The sequence below is a fragment of the Schistocerca cancellata genome, chromosome 4 (assembly GCF_023864275.1).
Source record: "Schistocerca cancellata isolate TAMUIC-IGC-003103 chromosome 4, iqSchCanc2.1, whole genome shotgun sequence".
Classification (NCBI taxonomy): Eukaryota; Metazoa; Arthropoda; class Insecta; order Orthoptera; family Acrididae; genus Schistocerca; species Schistocerca cancellata.
In genome coordinates this window covers 544,783,956-544,807,937 of record NC_064629.1, presented here as the reverse complement: position 1 = coordinate 544,807,937, position 23,982 = coordinate 544,783,956, and the positions used below count along the sequence as shown (strand labels likewise).

The 23,982-nt window shown below is 42.2% G+C and overlaps 1 protein-coding gene across 1 annotated transcript in view; it reads right to left on the bottom strand.

The window, feature by feature from the left end:
- Nucleotides 1–23,982, bottom strand: part of LOC126183281 (uncharacterized) — a 625,026-nt gene that overhangs the window by 500,050 nt on the left and 100,994 nt on the right. The window lies entirely within an intron of this gene.

The following is a 23,982-nucleotide window of genomic DNA, read 5'->3' as shown; positions in this document are numbered from 1 at the left end:
ACGCTTCAAACAGCAAGATGCCGAGACTTGCTGAAAAAGCCCAGAGCTCAGAAATTCATGTGAGATGTAAAGTGGGTTAATGATGTCACATTGGCATCGATTTTCACAGCAATTCTGCCCACTATGGATGTGTCACACGATGGGAAGTTAGTCACAGCCACTGTTACCCACATTTCACCTCTTCTTCTGGCGCCTCTGCGATGGAGGTCATAACCTGGTCGTCTACCATTCAAATCGCGCAATTTTCTAATGGATGACCGAGGTGAACATTTCAGACATACCGCCGCTCAGAATCTAAACGAAAAGGCCTCAAGAGGTGGCATAAAGAGCGTCAATGAAACTACCCCTTTCCTTGGAACGTTGATTCCCACCCATTTCACGGTCAAAAACGACAATTTGTCATGCGATGAACAACACAAAGACGTTCTTGGAAATCTTTGAGACTGCTGACCTCCTCAGTAGTTTTATCCCTTCAAAATTCGTCGAAGGTTTCGAACGGTTCCATGTGGTTCTAACCTGTACACAGTAGCAAACATTGCGGCTGTGCTGCACTCCAAAGGAGCGCGATCACGTCCACTGTGGATTCAGTCGCACAATGTCCATGTAGAAGGCATGCCGCAATGAAGAACACCTTTGTTTTAGTGATTGCCACCCCAACTCACGTATTATAACCGTGGTGGTCTCTCCCCTATTCTCGATAGCACAAAACGAGCTGCCCTTCTTTGAACTTTTTCCATGTCCTCCGTCGATCTTATCTCATACGGATCCCACAACGCACAGAAATACTCCAGAAGAGGACGTACAGGCGTAGTGTAGGCAGTCTGTTTAGTAGACCTGTTGCATTTTCTCAGTGTTCTGTCTTTTGTATTCGTTACCCACGCTTTCTATATGTTCGTTCCAAATAAAGTTATTCGTAATTGCAATCCGTAAGTAATTAACTGGTTTGCAGCATTTATATTTGTGTGAGTTATCGTGTTGCCAAAATTTAACAGATTGCTTTTGGTACTCATGGGGATGGCTTTACACTATTCATTAATTTTTCTTTTCTTTTCTTTTCGTTTTTCTTTTATTGCAGTTTGATTTTCATCATGATGACTTAATAAGACGGTAAATGACAGCATCATCTGCAAACAATCTAAGATTACTTCTCAGATTGTCTCCTAAATCGTTTACGTATCAGGAACAGCAGAGAGTCTATAACACTTCCTTGGAGAACGCCAGATATTACTTCTGTTTTATTTTATGACTTTCCGTCAAATACTACGAACTGTGGCCTTTCTGACAGTAAATCACGAATCTAGACGCACAACTGAGACGATAGTCCAAAGGCAAGCAATTTGATCAGAAGTCGCTTATGAGGTACAGTGAAAAAAGCCTTCTGGGAATCTAAAAACTTGGAATCAAGTTGACATTCCCTGTCAGTAGCACTTATTTCTTTATGAGGATAAAGAACTAGTTGTGTTTCACAAGAACGATGTTTTCTGAATCCGTGTTGGCTGGTTGTCAATAAATCGTTTTCTTGGAGATAACTCATAATGTTTGAGTACAGTTTACTTATATTCCAAAATCCTACTGCAAATCGACGTTAGCGACGTGGGTCTGTAATTTGGCGCATTACTCCAGTTCCTTTCTTGGATACTGGTGTGGCATGTCAAACTTTTCAGTCTTTAGGTATGGATCTTCGAACGAGCGACTGGTTGCATTGATTGCTAAGTATGGAGCTATTGTATCAACTTACTCTGAGAGGTACGTGACTGGTGCATAATCAGGACTGGAGATCTAGCCTTTATTATATGATTTAAATTGCTTTGCTACACCGAGAAAGTACTGATAATCATGAAAGCATACTTCGATTTTTTTGTGTATATTATGATTTTATCAAAGTTGTGAGAGTCTGTTTCTGTTACAGTTCTTAAATTAATTGTGACACATATATTTCTAAATTTTTCGGGTGTATGTTTTTCAAAAGCTTCAATTTTCTGAACCGCAATTTCTTGCACGTTATGTACTGTTCACTAATGTAAACAAATTTTTTATCATTATTTCTTTAAAACATTATACATACGAGGATGTGCTGAAAAATGTCTCCGATGACAGTGATCCCAGACGTCGGATAGTTACTGACGTCGCAGCGTTCGTGTGTGATTGGGCATTGCCATGCTGAAGGAGAGAGTAATCCATGTGTAAACGAACCTTCAGTATTCTCAGAGTCTCGCAGTACCGTGCAGAATTTATGGGGGTGCCTTTAGGCATGAATTCAAAATGCACCACATCTGGACATCCCAGACCACTGTAAACATGATCTTGCCTGCTGAAAGAATGCTATTGAAATTTTTTTGTGTAAGTGACCCTTTATGGCAAAACTCCATGTTGGGGGTCAAAATTATGAACAACCCAACGTTGCACATTACTGATGTCGATAGAATCATAACCGTACACAGGATTCAACTGGAGGAATGTTTTATGCAGTGATAAACTCCACTACAGCACGCTGTTTCTCAAGCACTACTGGCCACTAAAATTGCTACATCACGAAGATGACGTGCTATAGATGCAAAATTTAACCGACAGGAAGAAGATGCTGTGATATGCAAACGATTAATTTTTCAGATCATTCACACAAGGTTGGCGCCGGTGGCGACACCTACAACGTGCTGGCATGAGGAAAGTTTCAAACCGATTTCTCATACAAAAACAGCAGTTGACCGGCGTTGCCTGGTCACACCTTTGTTGTGATGCCTCGTGTAAGGAGGAGAAATACGTACCATCACGTTTCCTACTTCGATAAAGGTCGGATTGTAGCGTATGGCGTTTGCGGTTTATCGTATCGCGACATTGCTGCTCGCGTTGGTCGAGATCCAATGACTGTTAGCAGAATATGGAATCGGTGGGTTCAGGAGGGTAATACGGAACGCCGAACTGGACCCCAACGGCCTCGTATCACTAGCAGTCGAGATGACAGGCATCTTATCGGCATGGCTGTAACGGATCGTGCAGCCACGTCTCGATCCCTGAGTCAACAGATGGGGACGTTTTCAAGACAACAACCATGTGCACGAACAGTTCGACGACGTTTCCAGCAGTATGGACTATCAGCTCGGAGGCCATGGCTGCGGTTACTCTTGACGCTGCATCATAGACAGGAGCGCCTGCGATGGTGTACTCAACGACGAACCTGGGTGCACGAATGGCAAAACGTCATTATTTCGGATGAATCCAGCTTCTGTTTACAGCATCGTGATGGTCGCATCCGTGTTTGGCGACATCGCGGTGAACGCACATTGGAAGCGTGTATTCGTCATCGCCGTACTGGCGTATCACCCGGCGTGATGGTATGGGGTGCCATTGGTTACACGTCTCGGTCACCTCTTGTTCGCATTGACGGCACTTTGAACAGTGGACGTTACATTTCAGATGTGTTACGACCCGTGGCTCTAGCCTTCATTCGATCCCTGCGAAACACTACATTTCAGCAGGATAATGCACGAACGCATGTTGTAGGTTCTGTACGGGCCTTTCTGGATACAGAAAATGTTCGACTGCTGCCCTGTCCAGCACATTCTCCAGATCTCTCACCAATTGAAAACGTCTGGTCAATGGTGGCCGAGCAACTGGCTCGTCACAATACGCCAGTCACTACTCTTGATGAACTGTGGTATCGTGTTGAAGCTGCATGGGCAGCTGTACCTGTACACGCCATCCAAGCTCTGTTTGACTCAATGCCCAGGCGTATCAAGGCCGTTATTATGGCCAGAGGTGGTTGTTCTCGGTACTGATTTCTCAGGATCTATGCACCCATACTGCGTGGAAATGTAATCACATGTCAGTTCTAGTATAATATATTTGTCCAATGAATACCCATTTATCATCTGCATTTCTTCTTGGTGTATTAATTTTAATGGCCAGTAGTGTAGTTACGTTACATACCGCCATGTTACACGTTACAGTTCGGAGCCCTCTCGTGACAGGGGATTGCAACTTGCGTCAGTCGACCAAGTAATATGCATGACATGTAGTATCTCAACCGATATTGAGAACAGAATAAAAAATTCTGTGAAATTACTTTTCAGCACTCCCTCAGTATTGTACTGAACTGCAACAATTCAATCTTTTTGCTACCTTTGCATTCAATAGGCAAGATTCAGAAGCCGGGTGTAGGCTTAGGAGGCAGAGACTTGTACCTGTACACATGAAGTTTCCTGTTCGTGTTTCAAAATAATGACCGAAAGCAAAAAATACTTGAAGGAAAGCGCACTAGAGACCGCCATAAGCAGTTTCCTGAATTTTCTGCTGTTTTTGTTGTTGAGAGGCATGAAGTTGTATTTTGTGGAGCATTTGTAAATATTATAAATATTCTACACACGATTATTTAAATATTGTATAATAATGTAATACATAGACTATTAAATAAAAAATTGACACGATTTCCTCGACTGCAACATTTTTAAATTTGAATGGAATGCATGTTCATACGTACATGATCACGTGGTGCCTTGGAACAGTTTTTCACATTTGAAAAACCCTTACTTTTCCGGAGTAATTTTTTTTAATTTCAGAAAAAGATTACAGCACACATAAAGTGATGCTATCACTTCAAAATGGAATAAGGAACTACATTAAACTTCTATTACAAGGCTATGGAGGGGTAAAATTCTGGAAAGTGTTCTAACGTGAAACACTCTCTCTTCTGACTGTTCAGACTCAAAGCACCAAAATTTAAAGGGGTGCCAATGTCTGCAGTTTTGCTTGACCGATCTCAGTTACCATATTGAGATTTCCTAAGCAATATTGTTACTAGTGACGAGTATAATGACTTTATGTTAGCTTCATCAGAAGAAAATAACGGCTGAGCCCTGCCAGTAGACATATTCAAGAAAAGGGCAGCGTGAACACATAACATGTTGCAACTGGTGGCACATTAAGGAAGTTGTGTGTTGTCAACTGCTCCCCAGGCGTGTATCCGCTGGAGCTGTCATTTGTTACCAGTAACTGAGGCACATTTCGGTCGTTGTGTAAGAAAGACGATCAAGAAAACTCCCCAGGAATGTGTCCATAGGACCCGGCATTTTTGTCATCAGTAACTGAGACACGTTTTGGTCGCAGTGTAAGAAAAACGATCAAGAAAACTGCATGGAGTGTTGCTACTGCAAGATAATGCCCACCAGAACACGGCTGATTTCACAGATGAAGCTGTCAAGAAAATTCCTTTCTAGACAAAAATGTACTCTTCGAATCTGGCTTCAAAAAATTGTTAACACTGAACCAGCATGTATCAACAAGTGTTGAATCCCTAAAATACCTGTGCATTGCCAAACTGTTTAAAATATGTGGGAGAATATATATTTTTATGATTCTTTTCTCTACTATGTTTACTTTTGTGCTCAACATACTAATGGAAAAACGCTATTAAAATAGTTATTGCAGTAAGAAAAATGAATTACAACTTAGTATGATAACCTAAAGATCAAAGTCTAGCTTAATAAAACAAAGGATCTGTAAAATAATGGTGCCTAAATTGTCACATATTATTAAGACATTACACACTTCCGACTTCGTAATGGTCCGTGTCTATGTGCTGTCCTGTGTCATACTCCAATAATTATGGCAGTTGGAGTATATGCATAAACAAACCCAGTTAACAAATTACTGTGTTGCAGTTGTATATAAGTTGGAGTATATGCATAAGCAAACCCAGTTAACAAATTATTGTGTTGCAGTTGTATATTCACCAAAAAATAAAAATTATCCCAGCATAAGCAGTAAAAACAGAGCATTATGAAATATGCAGTAACGCAAGTTTTTCAAGCTTATATTACGGTTATATTTTCTCAGTCCACAATTGGTCGGGAAATTAAAACCATAGTGAAACTCCTTTGAAGCTTTGTTCAGATGTGTTGCGCAATGTCTCTAGTACGCCGTCGATTGCAAATCGCCGCACTTTGCAGTTCTGAGTGCAAAATGAGCACTTAAAGATTGTAAGTAGGCTGTTTATGTTTTCTTATTGGCAACGTTACGTAGCGCTCTGTATGAAAATCACTGGCTGTGCTGTGTGCAGTCTGTGGCTAGTTTGCATTGTTGTCTGCCATTGTAGTGTTGGGCAGCTGGATATGAACAGCGCGTAGCGTTGCGCAGTTGGAGGTGAGCCGCCAGCAGTGGTGGATGTGGGGAGAGAGATGGCGGAGTTTTGAAATTTGTCTGGACGTCATGAACTGCTATATATACACTCCTGGAAATGGAAAAAAGAACACATTGACACCGGTGTGTCAGACCTACCATACTTGCTCCGGACACTGCGAGAGGGCTGTACAAGCAATGATCACACGCACGGCACAGCGGACACACCAGGAACCGCGGTGTTGGCCGTCGAATGGCGCTAGCTGCGCAGCATTTGTGCACCGCCGCCGTCAGTGTCAGCCAGTTTGCCGTGGCATACGGAGCTCCATCGCAGTCTTTAACACTGGTAGCATGCCGCGACAGCGTGGACGTGAACCGTATGTGCAGTTGACGGACTTTGAGCGAGGGCGTATAGTAGGCATGCGGGAGGCCGGGTGGACGTACCGCCGAATTGCTCAACACGTGGGGCGTGAGGTCTCCACAGTACATCGATGTTGTCGCCAGTGGTCGGCGGAAGGTGCACGTGCCCGTCGACCTGGGACCGGACCGCAGCGATGCACGGATGCACGCCAAGACCGTAGGATCCTACGCAGTGCCGTAGGGGACCGCACCGCCACTTCCCAGCAAATTAGGGACACTGTTGCTCCTGGGGTATCGGCGAGGACCATTCGCAACCGTCTCCATGAAGCTGAGCTACGGTCCCGCACATCGTTAGGCCGTCTTCCGCTCACGCCCCAACATCGTGCAGCCCGGCTCCAGTGGTGTCGCGACAGGCGTGAATGGAGGGACGAATGGAGACGTGTCGTCTTCAGCGATGAGAGTCGCTTCTGCCTTGGTGCCAGTGATGGTCGTATGCGTGTTTGGCGCCGTGCAGGTGAGCGCCACAATCAGGACTGCATACGACCGAGGCACACAGGGCCAACACCCGGCATCATGGTGTGGGGAGCGATCTCCTACACTGGCCGTACACCACTGGTGATCGTCGAGGGGACACTGAATAGTGCACGGTACATCCAAACCGTCATCGAACCCATCGTTCTACCATTCTTAGACCGGCAAGGGAACTTGCTGTTCCAACAGGACAATGCACGTCCGCATGTATCCCGTGCCACCCAACGTGCTCTAGAAGGTGTAAGTCAACTACCCTGGCCAGCAAGATCTCCGGATCTGTCCCCCATTGAGCATGTTTGTGACTGGATGAAGCGTCGTCTCACGCGGTCTGCACGTCCAGCACGATCGCTGGTCCAACTGAGGCGCCAGGTGGAAATGGCATGGCAAGCCGTTCCACAGGACTACATCCAGCATCTCTACGATCGTCTCCATGGGAGAATAGCAGCCTGCATTGCTGCGAAAGGTGGATATACACTGTACTAGTGCCGACATTGTGCATGCTCTGTTGCCTGTGTCTATGTGCCTGTGGTTCTGTCAGTGTGATCATGTGATGTATCTGACCCCAGGAATGTGTCAATAAAGTTTCCCCTTCCTGGGACAATGAATTCACGGTGTTCTTATTTCAATTTCCAGGAGTGTATTATGACTATTAAGGTAAATACATTGTTTGTTCTCTATTAAAATCTTTCACTTGCTAACTATGCCTATTAGTAGTTAGTGCCTTCCGTAGTTTGAATCTTTTATTTAGCTGGCAGTAGTGGCGCTCGCTGTATTGCAGTAGTTCGAGTAACCAAGATTTTTGTGAGGTAAGTGATTTGTGAAACGTATAGGTTAATGTTAGTCAGGGCCATTCTTTAGTAGGGATTTTTGAAAGTCAGATTGCGTTGCGCTAAAAATATTGTGTGTCAGTTTAAGCTCAGTCTTGTATAAATTTTTCTAAGGGGACGTTTCATATGTCGACCCTTAGCCGAGGATACCTCACTGGAATCTTCTGATTTTTTCTTGAAGTTTGTGTAATTAGTGTAGCTTTTGTTTATTGCTAGCGCGTAATTATAGAGAGAATTTCCTTTGAAGTTGTAGTTTTTCATTGTTGTACAGTAAAACAGTTGTGGCATGCATGTAGATTTGCAGCAAGTATTTCGCAGCTGCGCTTGCAATTAACTAGATATTATTTTCAGTGCTATGTTAATGTGTTCCCCTATTTTTGCTCTTCAAATTGTGTTTTTCTGTGTTGTCGTGTGAAATGAAATATTGTGACAACAATGGCGTGTGAAAAACGTAATACTAGGCTCCAAAGTAAACTGATAAATGACAGTAAAGACGAAAGCAGTGTGTTAGCGCCACAGTGTAATGAATTAACTAATGTTCAACATAGTAATTTGGTAATTGTGCATAGGGAAATGGAGCGGGCGGCAAACAATGGTGTAGGCAGTGAAACAATTAGTGAACAGGGAAGCATTATCGATCGATCGCTCGGCAACAGCTCGCCTCAGCAATCCGAAATGACAGGACACAATTTTGCAAATACTGTAGATTCAGGTTTTGCGTCCTCACCGTTTTCTCAAATAAGTCAAGACACATTTTCTGCTTGTCAAAATGTGAATGTTGCCGGTGCAAATGCACTGCCGAAAAGCGTAGAGGAACAGATTCCAGACACTAATGCATTGTTATTACAGCTAATGCAACAAATGGAACAAAATCAGAGAGAAACACAGCAAAAGCTTCAAAAGTTAGACACAATGGAACAACACCAGAGACAAACACAGCAACAGTTAGACGCAATGGAACAAAATCTTCAAAAGTTAGACACCACACTTGAACAAACACGTGAAGATTTAACTACTGAGTTACATAAAATCGAATCGAAATGTCAAAAAGTCTGTAATGACGTAAAAACACAAATTTGTGAGCATTTCCAACCTATTTTTTCGCGTCATGAAAATGCATTACAGAATCACGAAGCAGCCATAAAAGAACTGCAAATTACTGTTCATGAAAATCATGAGACCTTGCAAGCTAAAATTGACTCAGTTGCATCTACCGATTCGGTTATGCAACTTGCAAAAACTCAGGAAAACTTAAAGGACACAGTAGATACGATTTCAACACAAATTGACACTCAGAAACTTGGTTCAGAAAAACACACAGAGGAAACAATTTCACGAACGGATAAAGTAGCCGAACTTTCAGATCAGTTCACTAACTTATCTACAAAGTTAGATGATGATCTGAATGACACAAGACCTGTAACCATCATTGACACAGAAGAGTATGAACAAATTAAGAAATTCAAACAAAATCAGAATCAAATTAATACGCAACACAAAAGAGAAATCCGGGAAGTAAAAGATCAGTTGGCACAAGTAATACAAAAATTACATACACTCCTGGAAATTGAAATAAGAACACCGTGAATTCATTGTCCCAGGAAGGGGAAACTTTATTGACACATTCCTGGGGTCAGATAATTCACATGATCACACTGACAGAACCACAGGCACATAGACACAGGCAACAGAGCATGCACAATGTCGGCACTAGTACAGTGTATATCCACCTTTCGCAGCAATGCAGGCTGCTATTCTCCCATGTAGACGATCGTAGAGATGCTGGATGTAGTCCTGTGGAACGGCTTGCCATGCCATTTCCACCTGGCGCCTCAGTTGGACCAGCGTTCGTGCTAGACGTGCAGACCGCGTGAGACGACGCTTCATCCAGTCCCAAACATGCTCAATGGGGGACAGATCCGGAGATCTTGCTGGCCACCTTCTAGAGCACGTTGGGTGGCACGGGATACATGCGGACGTGCATTGTCCTGTTGGAACAGCAAGTTCCCTTGCCGGTCTAAGAATGGTAGAACGATGGGTTCGATGACGGTTTGGATGTACCGTGCACTATTCAGTGTCCCCTCGACGATCACCAGTGGTGTACGGCCAGTGTAGGAGATCGCTCCCCACACCATGATGCCGGGTGTTGGCCCTGTATGCCTCGGTCGTATGCAGTCCTGATTGTGGCGCTCACCTGCACGGCGCCAAACACGCATACGACCATCATTGGCACCAAGGCAGAAGCGACTCTCATCGCTGAAGACGACACGTCTCCATTCGTCCCTCCATTCACGCCTGTCGCGACACCACTGGAGGCGGGCTGTACGATGTTGGGGCGTGAGCGGAAGACGGCCTAACGATGTGCGGGACCGTAGCTCAGCTTCATGGAGACGGCTGCGAATGGTCCTCGCCGATACCCCAGGAGCAACAGTGTCTCTAATTTGCTGGGAAGTGGCGGTGCGGTCCCCTACGGCACTGCGTAGGATCCTACGGTCTTGGCGTGCATCCGTGCGTCGCTGCGGTCCGGTCCCAGGTCGACGGGCACGTGCACCTTCCGCCGACCACTGGCGACAACATCGATGTACTGTGGAGACCTCACGCCCCACGTGTTGAACAATTTGGCGGTACGTCCACCCGGCCTCCCGCATGCCCACTATACGCCCTCACTCAAAGTCCGTCAACTGCACATACGGTTCACGTCCACGCTGTCGCGGCATGCTACCAGTGTTAAAGACTGCGATGGAGCTCCGTATGCCACGGCAAACTGGCTGACACTGACGGCGGCGGTGCACAAATGCTGCGCAGTTAGCGCCATTCGACGGCCAACACCGCGGTTCCTGGTGTGTCCGCTGTGCCGTGCGTGTGATCATTGCTTGTACAGCCCTCTCGCAGTGTCCGGAGCAAGTATGGTGGGTCTGACACACCGGTGTCAATGTGTTCTTTTTTCCATTTCCAGGAGTGTATTTCAGAGGACACTCGCGCTCCAACACGGGAAGAGGGACTTAGAAATACGGAACAACCACAAAATAATAACACAGGACACTTCGGAAATTATGAAAGAAATTGGCAAGGCACACCGAATTTTGAGATGGAACCCCCGAAATGACGTAACAATGACCGACATGTGACTCGCCGACATGATGATTTTGACTATAAGCTGTTCATTACTACACGTAAATTCAAAACATTTAAGAATTCTGGCAACGACATTCATCCACAAGCATGGCTCCATCAATTCTCTCATTGTTTTCCTCCCAACTGGTCATTAGAGCACAGATTAGAATTTATGTGTGGCTACTTAGAGAATGAACCAGCTGAAAGAATGCGATCGGTCATTCACAATTGTCACAGTAAAGGAGAATTTTACCATGCGTTCCTCTCAGCATATTGGTCTCAAGCTACACAAGACCGAGTAAAACATAGCATCATGATGATGAAACACTCTGAACAATATGAATTTTCCAGTCTTGTCAAATATTTTGAAGACATGTTGCACAGGAATCAGTACCTGTCAAACCCATACAGCCCCTCAGAACTCATCCGCATTTGCTTAATCAAATTACCTGAACATTTACGACATATTATTTTGGCAGGACGTTGCAAAGACGACATTGAAGCTTTTCAGGGACTCTTACAAGAATTAGAAATTGACACTGACAATCGCGGAACGCGAAAACAGGAACACAACAATTACAGGTCACATCCGTCGCAATTCCGCGATGAAAGAAATAATAACTGGACGCGACAAGGCTATTCTCACAACACAAATCGTGACCAAAACAGACACCACCCGTATGACAACCGTTGGCAGAGTAGTAATAATTACAGGGAAAGATCACTTCTCCACAGTAATAACTATCACAGAGACAATCAGAGAAACAGACAATATGGGAACCAAAACAATTATTACTACGGGAGACTGAATAACTTCAGACGCAACAGTCCAGCGCGCAGTTACGATTCAGGAAGAAATTCCCCACCACGTGACCGGCAAGAAAGAAAATATGGAATTTACCGACATGATGACAGACGATATAATCATAACGACAGACCTGAACTTCATCAGAAGTGGCGGTATTCAAACAGAGCAGGGCACTCTCGGCAAGGTGAATTTGTAGAAGTTAGGTCTCCTAATCCCAGTAACGATGTGCGCCAACAAAGAAACAGACAATGACTCGCACCGCAGGCAGCCACGTGCACCCGCTGGCTCAGGGAAAAATAACATAGACGCTAACCTTGAGAAAAATTCCAGTATTCTTTACCCACGTATACCACATTATAATTGCGTTAAAATTGAAACTCTGCGTACTCGGAAGAATAAAGGATTGCACCACATTTCACATGTAAAACCGTTTATTGAAAGATAATCTGTTTTTTAACTTTGCCTTTGCCATATAACTTTTCACTTTACATCGCTAGTATGCTTTGCCAGACTTAGAATCTGTTAACATGCAACAATGTTTGAAGTTAAATATCCAGTCAAGAACCAAGAGAACTTATTTAAACAGAAATTACGAATGCATTGTTATTGTGAACAGACGAGACAGTGTTATTGTGTGTGTGCATTCTTGCTTGTTAGTTGCACGATTACGTAACGACTATAAGGCTCACATACTTAGAACATTTACCAGTACTGCTAATGAGATTTTAATGCAACATTTTGGTTTACTTGAAAATACATTCTGGATTAAAAGTACTTTCTGTGAGATACCAGATGACACAGTGGTTAGTTTATGTGACAGCTACATGATTTTATCATGACGCTACTAATGAGTGACAGTTTACAATGTTGCTTTTGCAGTGTTCCTGTTTTATATCTGCACAGTTTTTCTGAATTATTCTGGAAAGTGAAACATGTTTTAGTAGTAACTTTTGTGGTATAGCTACAATGAGACAGCCGCTTTCGTAGCACAACAATACATTACAGTATAGTACTTTCTTGATCACGGTACTGTACATAATAACTAAGATATCTATACGCATAGCATTTCACTTTTGTTTATCATGAGGTAAGTACATTGACTTCTGCAGAACTTTGCTTACAGAGGACGATAACTACGACACTTTCACAGAATTATCTTACAGCAAGATGCACATTTAACGCTACAAGACACGCATTTGAGTGATTAATTTTGTACTTAAAACACTTATTTTTAAAGCTTTTTGAATTACAAAGAAAGTTTTCTGTGATACATTTCATTCCATTGCTGTAATCTGTAACACCTGAGGGTATAATTACATTAATCCTCAGGGGGGTACACGCTTACTTTGTGTACCATGTGTGCGGCAAGCACAAGGAGCCCTAGCTAATATGGTATTTGCTTATTCAACTTTACACATCGGTACCATATTTCTCCAACACAGAATTACTCAGCTACCTGATTATTTAACAGAGAAACGAACATTTTTTTTACTACATCAGTGACAGATGTTTACGCATCTACACATTTGGATAATTTCACACTTATGAAACTGTATTTTGTCTGTACTTTGTGAACTGTTCATATTTTTTCGGAACCATTGTGATACTATGAGAGCTTTGAATGATGTATTTGTTATGAGATCATGATTTTTAAAGTACGTTTGAGGTAGATGACACTACTGAAATGAGCAGAGAATTTTTTTTAAGTTTTGAAATTATTTCAGAAAGCTACGACGATTTTAAAATTTGACTGAGGTGTTTTGATGTTATTTTTACGATGACGATGTGTATTATGCTGTTGAGGTATGTTTATGATCAATAAGCTGATGCTATATGAGGAATTTGATTATGCTATGCATTTATTATGATGAAATATTGAAGTGTCGCCACAAGATTGACGTGTCGACGAATATGTACATGTGTAATAAGGTAAGGAATAAGGAGTAGTGGTTAGGGACTCTGACTTGTGAAAAAGGATGTTGGAAACCAAGAATCGTACTTTAAGAGTTATGAAATGTGTGTAAATGCATGAATGTATCACAATGCCGGCGAAAATTTTTTGGACACTGTTATATTCATAAGATTTTGTTTCTACACATTTGCAACGCAAATTCTCGACCCGTGAAATTTTGTATATGACACTGTCACTGTAGCGGAAACTGCTGCCGTAAATATTTCGGTAAGAAAGTTAAGTGACCACCTTCACGTAATGCGTCGTGGGCACCCAGCTGCGCGAAAGACGCCTGGAAAAAAGCCATTAGTGTGCGCCTTTCAGAGGCACAGGTGAAAAAAAAAAGGGAGGCCATTATCCTCGCTATTGACATTCCTTTGTAGAAAGCATCGTAAATACGATACTCTCAAACTTGAAAACATGATTACACTATAGAGTTCTTAATATATGATATTTACTGAAATGAAATGATGAGAAACATTTCATGTCTATTGTCTTGCTAGTTGAAAGATTGTTTACTGCATTATGAAATGCCATATGGCTAGTGAATGACGTTTCACACCTTGCTTTGCCTATTTTGTTTAATATCAAGTTTCTAGCTGCAGCAGCATTGGTTAAAATAAAATTTAATAGATGTACTAATATAAACATTTTATGCCTACAGATCCAGTAAATAATTTTATGATCTATTCAAAAAACAAAAAACGAAGGAGCATAAAAAGACATTTCCCTTCACAGGAATTGCATATGGAATTTTCTTTTCAACTACTTGGTAATTTTTTTGGTAGAATAACTTCTTGTGGTGCACCACTTTAATTACATAGACATTAAGATGTGAATATACATTTTCCTTGTCTGTATTGTTGTCTTTAATGTAATATTTTTTCTGCTTGAGCTATGTCATGTTCAGATGTAAGTTATTGCATTTGCTGCTGCTTTTTGCCAGGCATAGTGCTACTAAATTTCATTTTGTATTACTCTGTTAAGCTAGTTTTACTACTGATATATTTTTCTTGTTGCTGCACATTGGCTCATATTAGTTGTAATGTTGCATTGCTTGGTAATTTAGATTTACTGTAGCTTGCTTTGCAAATTGGCATTTTTTTTCATTGCTGTTTGTGTTAATTGTTTTGTGCTGCTGCATTGCCTTGTTCCTTAGTATAGCATCTGAGCTCAGTAGATTTAAGTTAGCTTAAGATGGGGTAGGCTATATAAGAGAACGAGTTGTGATGAATTGGAAGAAATGCATTGAGAAGTCATACGAAAAAAGTACAGAAAGCAGGTATAGATAGGACTTTTTGGAAATAATGAAGAACAAAAGGAGATCTCCGAGAAGTAAAGAAATTTTTGTTCGCAAAATACTACACTGAAAACAAACCCTGCCCTTTCCTCTTGTATTATTCCGCTATATGTTTGTGTACCCTTGTGTATTTATGTTCTTCCTGTATTTATATGTTTATCTGATAAGACTTATGTTGTAGAATTTTTCTAATACTCAGCTACATTCACTATGATGAGGAATACTGTTATCCTCAAATATAATTGGCATTAATAATATGTTATTTACCTTGTAAATATGCTTAGACATTGTTTATTCTGTTTTGTTTTAATGCTCATTGTGAAGTTGATGTTTCGAAAGTTATTCTGATCTTTTATGTATGTACTTATGTCATAATTCCTGTAACACTAATTTATATGTTTATTTCTATTCTTTTGTAAAGCCTGTGTTACTACAAATGTTATCTGTACTGTTATGTTCTTTAATGATGTATTTTGTACCTTTGTAATTGTATTATTATGTTATAAAATTGTAATTGACACCAGTTCATCATATTATTAACTTGTAAGTTCCATTTCACTGCTCACTTTTCTGTTGGTCATAGTATATGGACAACATGTGAGAAGTAGGGACTGATAGTGTTTGCACATGTGTTAATAATTCAGCAAGGGACTGGATAACAGCATTGCTGGTTCTAAGGACATTTGAAACAAGTTTTTTTTTGAGTGGACATGTGGTGGTTTATGGACTTGCTATATTCTCCGCGAGACCCTTCGATGGTGATTGTGCACCTGCACAGTCGCAACAGATGGCTGCTGGACGTCTCTACAAGGACTACAGTGGGTCTGCACCTTTGATGACCCACCGGTACCATTATTTCTACAAGGACTGCAGTGGGTCTGCATCTCTGGTGGCCCACCAATACCGTAATCCCTACTGGGACTACAGTGGGTCTGTTCTGTGATGACCTACCTACCACTATTCTTCAAAACTTCGACTGACTCTGCGGTGGGTTTGCTCTGTTGTGGCCCATTACCTGTCAGCATGTCAAGAGTCAGCACTGTCTTTCCGTTGGAAGGACAACACTACTTCTTCAAGACCGCATGGAAATCCACTACTTCCGTGTGCATTGTCTTTTACTGCTCAGACTTTGAGAAAAGAAACGGCAGTTTTACTGTGATGAATGATCAGGACTGTCTTTATGGACTGTGAGAAAATTTTAGCTTTTGACCAACATTGTATTAATAAGTGTGTGCATTTGATATCTTTCTTACTGTAAATATGAAAAATTTTTTCAAATCTGTATTGGCCAGTGCCCAAAACAATTTGTAAAATTTTTTGTGGGGAGCAGGGGGCTATGTAAGTAGGCTGTTTATGTTTTCTTATTGGCAACGTTACGTAGCGCTCTGTATGAAAATCACTGGCTGTGCTGTGTGCAGTCTGTGGCTAGTTTGCATTGTTGTCTGCCATTGTAGTGTTGGGCAGCTGGATATGAACAGCGCGTAGCGTTGCGCAGTTGGAGGTGAGCCGCCAGCAGTGGTGGATGTGGGGAGAGAGATGGCGGAGTTTTGAAATTTGTAAGACTGGACGTCATGAACTGCTATATATATTATGACTATTAAGGTAAATACATTGTTTGTTCTCTATTAAAATCTTTCACTTGCACTAACTATGCCTATTAGTAGTTAGTGCCTTCCGTAGTTTGAATCTTTTATTTAGCTGGCAGTAGTGGCGCTCGCTGTATTGCAGTAGTTCGAGTAACCAAGATTTTTGTGAGGTAAGTGATTTGTGAAACGTATAGGTTAATGTTAGTCAGGGCCATTCTTTAGTAGGGATTTTTGAAAGTCAGATTGCGTTGCGCTAAAAATATTGTGTGTCAGTTTAAGGACAGTCATGTATAATTGTTCTAAGGGGACGTTTCAAGATGCTTAGGTCAATAGTCTCCCACCAAGCTGAGGGGTCCCCCTGAATTCATGCAGCTCATATTATGTAACTGTCATGCATTTCCTTCATAATGTAATGCTTGGTCACACACTGCAGGTACGACAATGATGCTCCTGCAGCGGTTTCAGTGGCAAGTATTTGATCACCTCCCATACAGTCTGGATTTGGCTACCTATGATTTTCATCTCTTTGCTCACATTAACAGCTGGCTGTGAGGACAGAATTTTGGCACAGACTGAGTGCAGCACACCAGAATAGGGAATCGGTGAAAAGCACAGCTAACAGCCTTCTATGACGACGGTACTGGAAAGTTGGTAACACACTATGACGAATGTGTGTCAGTACGGCGACTGTGTAGAGAAGTAGCTGGGAGGTGTAGCTAAATGTTGCAAATCAAACATTTTGGGTCTTTACTGTGGTTTCCATTTCGCAAACAATCAGAGGCTGAAAGAACAGTAGCCCTCATACTATGGGATACTAGAGGTAGCGAAAATATTTATGATGCAGAAGTTTCCATATGTTTTGCCTTATTTAATTTCGATGTGGCTGCCTGTAGTTCTGTCACAGGAGAGGTAAAAAGCTTATCTCCACCGAAATTGGACTCAAGAGCTGAAACACAGCATTCACTTTATAACGCAAACATGTAACCTCACAGCTAGCGAATAACTACAGCACTCGTATCTTCCTTACAGCCCCACTGGTGACGAGACAGTAATTCACAACGTAAAAGATGAAATTAGTTTCTGCATGGAACTACTTTCCTGGACTCAAGATAATTAATTAACAACACAACGTCACATCTCAAGTGAAAATAACTTAGATTATTCAATGGAAATGACAAGAAAACATTAAGTGAGTTAAGCAGATAATTCTGTGCCATCAAGTAAGTTGTTGATCACAGAGTTGCCAAACTTACTCTACATTGTTACTAAGTCTAGGTTATACCAGCGGCACAAAGAATACATTTACACGGCTGATGCGCGTCTTGAGTGGGCTTGGAAGTGAGGAGTACAGCTTGCATCTGAAAGCCGCAGCTGACAAGTACCAGAAAACTGAGTGTATAAGCCAATGAATTGAATTCCCATGTTTGTAACTATGCTTAGGAGTTAGATCACACATAGTCCAGTAACATTAATGTGACGACAGCCTATGTTCGATGACAACATGCAATAACCACTCACAGATGACAAGTGGCAGCACCTGTAGTGGAAGGTATAAGAAGCATATTGGGGGATGCGGAAAACAGTGCGGTCGTAATAATGCGGAAATGGAGTGATTTATCTGACTCCGATAGGGAATGGTCATTATCTTTTGCACTAAGGGTGGAAGCATTTCTGAAAAGTCTAAGTTTATAAACTGATCACAAGCCACCCTGCTTATAGTATACCGTACATCGCTAAATGGCGGTATCCAAAACCGCCGCCGAAGCAACTCTAGTGCACCACGGGTCATAGATGACAGGGGTGACCGAAGGCTGTGGAGGTATGTACAGATGAACAGAAGCACACTTGTCGATCAGCTGACGGCCCAGATGAACCTATGGGCTACCAAAAGTGTCTTCTCAATGACACTTCAACACACGTTGCCGAATATGATCTTCTGCAAATGGCGTCTGGTTGATCCGCCCATGCTGACTGCTGTTCATTGGCAACGAAGGCTGGAATTTGCGTGACAGTACAGGAACTGGATGTCCGCTGAGTGGCGGCAGCTAGCCTTTCCAGATAAACTACGTTTTATGCTCCATGGGGCTGCTAGCCATTGGCGTGTACATCGTGAAAGATCTGAAATCAAACGCGATACAACAATAATCGGAAGTATCCAGACCAGAGGAGGGAGCATTATAGTCTGGGAAATGTTATTGCCGCATTCCCTGGGTGACTGTCATTCTGAAAGGCGCAATGGATCAACATAAGTATGTGTCTATCCTTGGAGACCGTGTCCACCCACACATGCAGTTTGTTTTTCCGAAGCACGATGGCATCTACCAGCATGACAATGCAATATGTCATAGGTCTCACAGTGTACGTGCATAGTTCGAAGAGAGTTTACCATACTCCCGTGGAGACCAAACTACCCAGATTAAAACCCAATCGCGAATCCGTGGGACTACTTCGACTGGGCTGTAAAAAATTGTAAATTTGTGGTAAGATCTTATGGGACTAAACTGCTTAGTCATCGGTCCCTAAGCTTACACACTACTTGATCTAACTTAAAATAACTTACGCTATGGACAACACACACACCCATTCCCGAGGGAGGACTCGAACCTCCGACGGGAGGAGACGCGCGGACCGTGACAAGACGCCACAGACCGCGCGGCGACTAGGCTGGTCACGCCATGGATCCTCAACAGAGAGAAACCCAGTATAGCTGGCCACAGCACGGGAGACGGCATGGCTTCACAGCCAGTCGGTACCGTCCAGAACCTCACCGAGTCTGCAAATTCTTCAAAAGTCGGTTATTCAGGCTTCTGACTGGATGGCACATTAATGTGATCGGACAGTGTAGTTACCAATAATAATCAGATTCACTTGCTATAAACCAAAAATCATAAATGAATAACTGCCACAGCTATTTTCGTTTTTTTCTGTTTCTAATCGTACTGCAAACTGGAAAACTCATTCATGTTGTGTAGGGAACATACCTTTTGATAATTATGGACTTAAAAATGGTTTTCTTAAGATCACAGTCACTGGAACTATTCCGATAACAGAGGAACACAGATGAAATGGAAGCTGATTACCTTTGAGCTTCCTTTGCACTGATAATTTCAGCAGACGAGTAACATGTAGTTTAAAATCAAACGAAGGAGCAGACTCGAAATCGTGTCTTTGTTTCTACAGTGCACGTTGTTTACCACTGACCATGAGCAGGTAGAGCAATACAACAAGTCGAGCGGAAGACATCACTGACTCCAGAAACTTATGCACATGCAATGTTGCCAGATTGTGCAGATGGCCAGACTTTGCGTCGTGGGTGGCAGCCAGTTTTATTAACACCATAAGTGAATGACTCAGACTTATTCTCCGCCGAGGTTGACTGGCGACCACGTTTTATGTCAAATGCTTTATCTTGTTATACAAGGTTAGTCATAAGTCCTCCTGTCGTTTCAGAAAACGACTTTGTAAAAACTACCAAACATATAAAGAAGGCATATCATTACATAGAGCATCTCTCCGAGTTTCATTACGTAATACTTGCCGTGGTTTAGTTGCAGAGCATACCATAAGGGGGCCGGCGTGTCAAAACATGTAGACATATCATTCACACATTTATGACCTCTGCGGCATCACAAATGGTACCCATATTGAGTACCTGTACTGTGAGTAAAAACTTGGAGATGTGGTATCACGTATCGATACCACCCCAAGGGCGTCACAGCAACGGTATTTCAAGGTTCCATCTGACGCTGATAACAGTCACCCTGGATCTGAAGGACCCAATAGCCGGTGAGCCCCACCCCCAGTTCCTCTGTATGATTAGCGCCGGCCGGTGTGGCCAAGCGGTTCTAGGCGCTTCAGTCTGGAACCGCGTGACATCTACGGTCGCAGGTTCGAATCCTGCCTCGGGCATGGATGTGTGTGATGTCCTTAGGTTAGTTAGGTTTAAGTAGTTATAAGTTGTAGGGGACTGATGACCACAGATGTTAAGTCCCATAGTGCTCAGAGCCATTTGAACCATTTTTGAACGATTAGCGCCATCTGGCGCCGTCATACAGGACGGTTGGCGGAAGTCACAGACCCCACTTGCACTTGTAGTCTCATTGCTATGATACATTCATTTGTGCTTAGAACAGCGAACATCATCCTTGTTGAAAATGTGATAGCTGGACTGTGTTTCTTGCAGCATTATTTGTAATAAGTCCTTGTACGCTTGGAGAAATACAAGTTAAGCAAATCTTCTGTTGTTGTGTTAACTTGTTCGCTCCTGTCCAGCTTTCCTACCACGTCAGTTGCCGCACCGCACCACCACTCCTTACCGTTGTGTATGAAGTTGTAAACAGCAGCACAGATACTCTATCCACTTATGTAGGTAATTTTTCTGTATGTCTTGTAGTTTTCATGCAACCACCTTCTGAAATCCTGGAAGTACCTATGTATAACCCTGTGCACTGAAGCCTAACGTGCCCGATATAAATTACAGTCGAGAGTTACAGCAGCCGTACATACAGTATTACTGTGCTGGGAAAGCTTCCGACATTTTTAGGAAACTGTATGTGAAAGGCTGATTCTTACAACGAAGATTTATATTGTAGGAATTCGTAAGGCTGAGTCAATTTATTATGACTACTTCCGAGATGTGGTGCTTTTATCTCATAAAGAATATCACATGATTTATTTATTTGACTATTCGGTATCATATGTATAAGTATAAAATGCCGTGGCAAACGTTTACCACGAAACGTTTAACACGAAAAATGGATTATCGTCAAATAATACTGTGGTCCTAACAACATATTATGTAATTCCATACATGTGTTCTGTTAACACAAAGCAAAAATCACTTAAGAGATTTCGCTTCTTGGAGGAGCCAATACACTTTACTTCACCGGCCGGTGTGGCCGAGCGGTTCTAGGCGCTTCAGTCCGGAACCGCGCGACTGATGCGGTCGCAGGTTCGAATCCTGCCTCGGGCATGGATGTGTGTGATGTCCTTAGTTATTTATGTTTAAGTAGTTCTAAGTCTAGGGGACTGATGACCTCAGATGTTAAGTCCCATAGTGCTCAGAGCCGTTTGAACCAATTTGAACACTTTCCTTCAGTCGTGGTGTCAATCAGGTTTAATATTTTTTCCTTTGGACCAAACAAAATAAAGAACTTCTATGATATAAAGGATCTAACAAAAGTTTTTTGGCTCTGCCATTGACAAAATACTTCATTCAGTTTTTGAATTGGGTGATGGCTGCGTCGAAATCGTTGAAGTGTGTGTCGAAATCACTGAATTTTGTGTCGAAAACGTTTAGTGTGTTTTGCTTCTAAATAGCTGTACTGTAATTTTTTTAAGTATTATCACGCTCAAAAGTGTCTGAACGACCAGAGTAGCGTACCACCTGATTTTCTTGCAGCCCACATAACATAACTTATCTTTTTTATATATATAGTCCTTTGACTATATTAAATGGTTAAAAGTGGCCACTAGAGAAAAATGCATTGTGTGCCATTGAATCCATATGTAAATTAATTCTATGATATTGTAAATATCAGGAAAAATTGTGTTAGAAATGAAGCAGTCCTTAACGCTTGCAACCTAAAATTTATCAGAATAAGTGACGTTTCAAACTGTTACTACGCTCATTAATGTCTGAGACGACTAACACCCGAAACCCCGTCAGATAAATCATGTAATAGGCTAATTGGTAGTCAAAACAAGATTTTTCTAAATATATTTTGTAAGAACACCTGGATTTCCATGTTATATGATATAAGGCCACCCCCCATGAACCATGGACCTTGCCTTTGGTGGGGAGGCTTGCGTGCCTCAGCAATACAGATGGCCGTACCGTAGGTACAACCACAACGGAGGGGTATCTGTTGAGAGGCCAGACAAACGTGTGGTTCCTGAAGAGGGGTAGCAGCCTTTTCAGTAGTTGCAAGGGCAACAGTCTGGATGATTGACTGATCTGGCCTTGTGACAATAACCAAAACGGCATTGCTGTGCTGGTACTGCGAACGGCTGAAAGCAAGGGGAAACTACGGCCGTAATTTTTCCCGAGGGCATGCAACTTTACTGTATGATTAAATGATGATGGCGTCCTCTTGGGTAAAATATTCCGGAGGTAAAATAGTCCCCCATTCGGATCTCCGGGCGGGGACTACTCAAGAGGATGTCGTTATCAGAAGAAAGAAAACTGGCGTCCTACGGATCGGAGCGTGGAATGTCAGATCCCTTAATCGGGCAGGTAGGTTAGAAAATATAAAAAGGGAAATGGATAGGTTAAAGTTAGATATAGTGGGAATTAGTGAAGTTCGGTGGCAGGAGGAACAAGACTTCTGGTCAGGTGACTACAGGGTTATAAACACAAAGTCAAATAGGGGTAATGCAGGAGTAGGTTTAATAATGAATAGGAAAATAGGAATGCTGGTAAGCTACTACAAACAGCATAGTGAACGCATTATTGTGGCCAAGATACACGAAGCCCACGCCTACTACAGTAGTACAAGTTTATATGCCAACTAGCTCTGCAGATGACGAAGAAGTTGAAGAAATGTATGATGATATAAAAGAAATTATTCAGATAGTGAAGGTAGACGAAAACTTAATAGTCATGGGTGACTGGAATTCGAGTGTAGGAAAAGGGAGAGAAGGAAACGTAGTAGGTGAATATGGATTGGGGCTAAGAAATGAAAGAGGAAGCCGCCTGGTAGAATTTTGCACAGAGCACAACTTAATTATAGCTAACACTTGGTTTAAGAATCATGATAGAAGGTTGTATACATGGAAGAACCCTGGAGATACTAAAAGGTATCAGATAGATTATATAATGGTAAGACAGAGATTTAGGAACCAGGTTTTAAATTGTAAGACATTTCCAGGGGCAGATGTGGACTCTGACCACAATCTATTGGTTATGACCTGTAGATTAAAACTGAAGAAACTGCAAAAAGGTGGGAATTTAAGGAGATGGGAACCTGGATAAACTGAAAGAACCAGAGGTTGTACAGAGTTTTAGGGAGAGCATAAGGGAACAATTGACAGGAATGGGGGAAAGAAATACAGTAGAAGAACAATGGGTAGCTTTGAGGGATGAAGTAGTGAAGGCAGCAGAGGATCAAGTAGGTAAAAAGACCAGGGCTCTTAGAAATCCTTGGGTAACAGAAGAAATATTGAATTTAATTGATGAAAGGAGAAAATATAAAAATGCAGTTAATGAAGCAGGCAAAAAGGAATACAAACGTCTCAAAAATGAGATCGACAGGAAGTGCAAAATGGCTAAGCAGGGATGGCTAGAGGACAAATGTAAGGATGTAGAGGCTTATCTCACTAGGGGTAAGATAGATACTGCCTACAGGAAAATTAAAGAGACCTTTGGAGATAAGAGAACCACTTGTATGAAC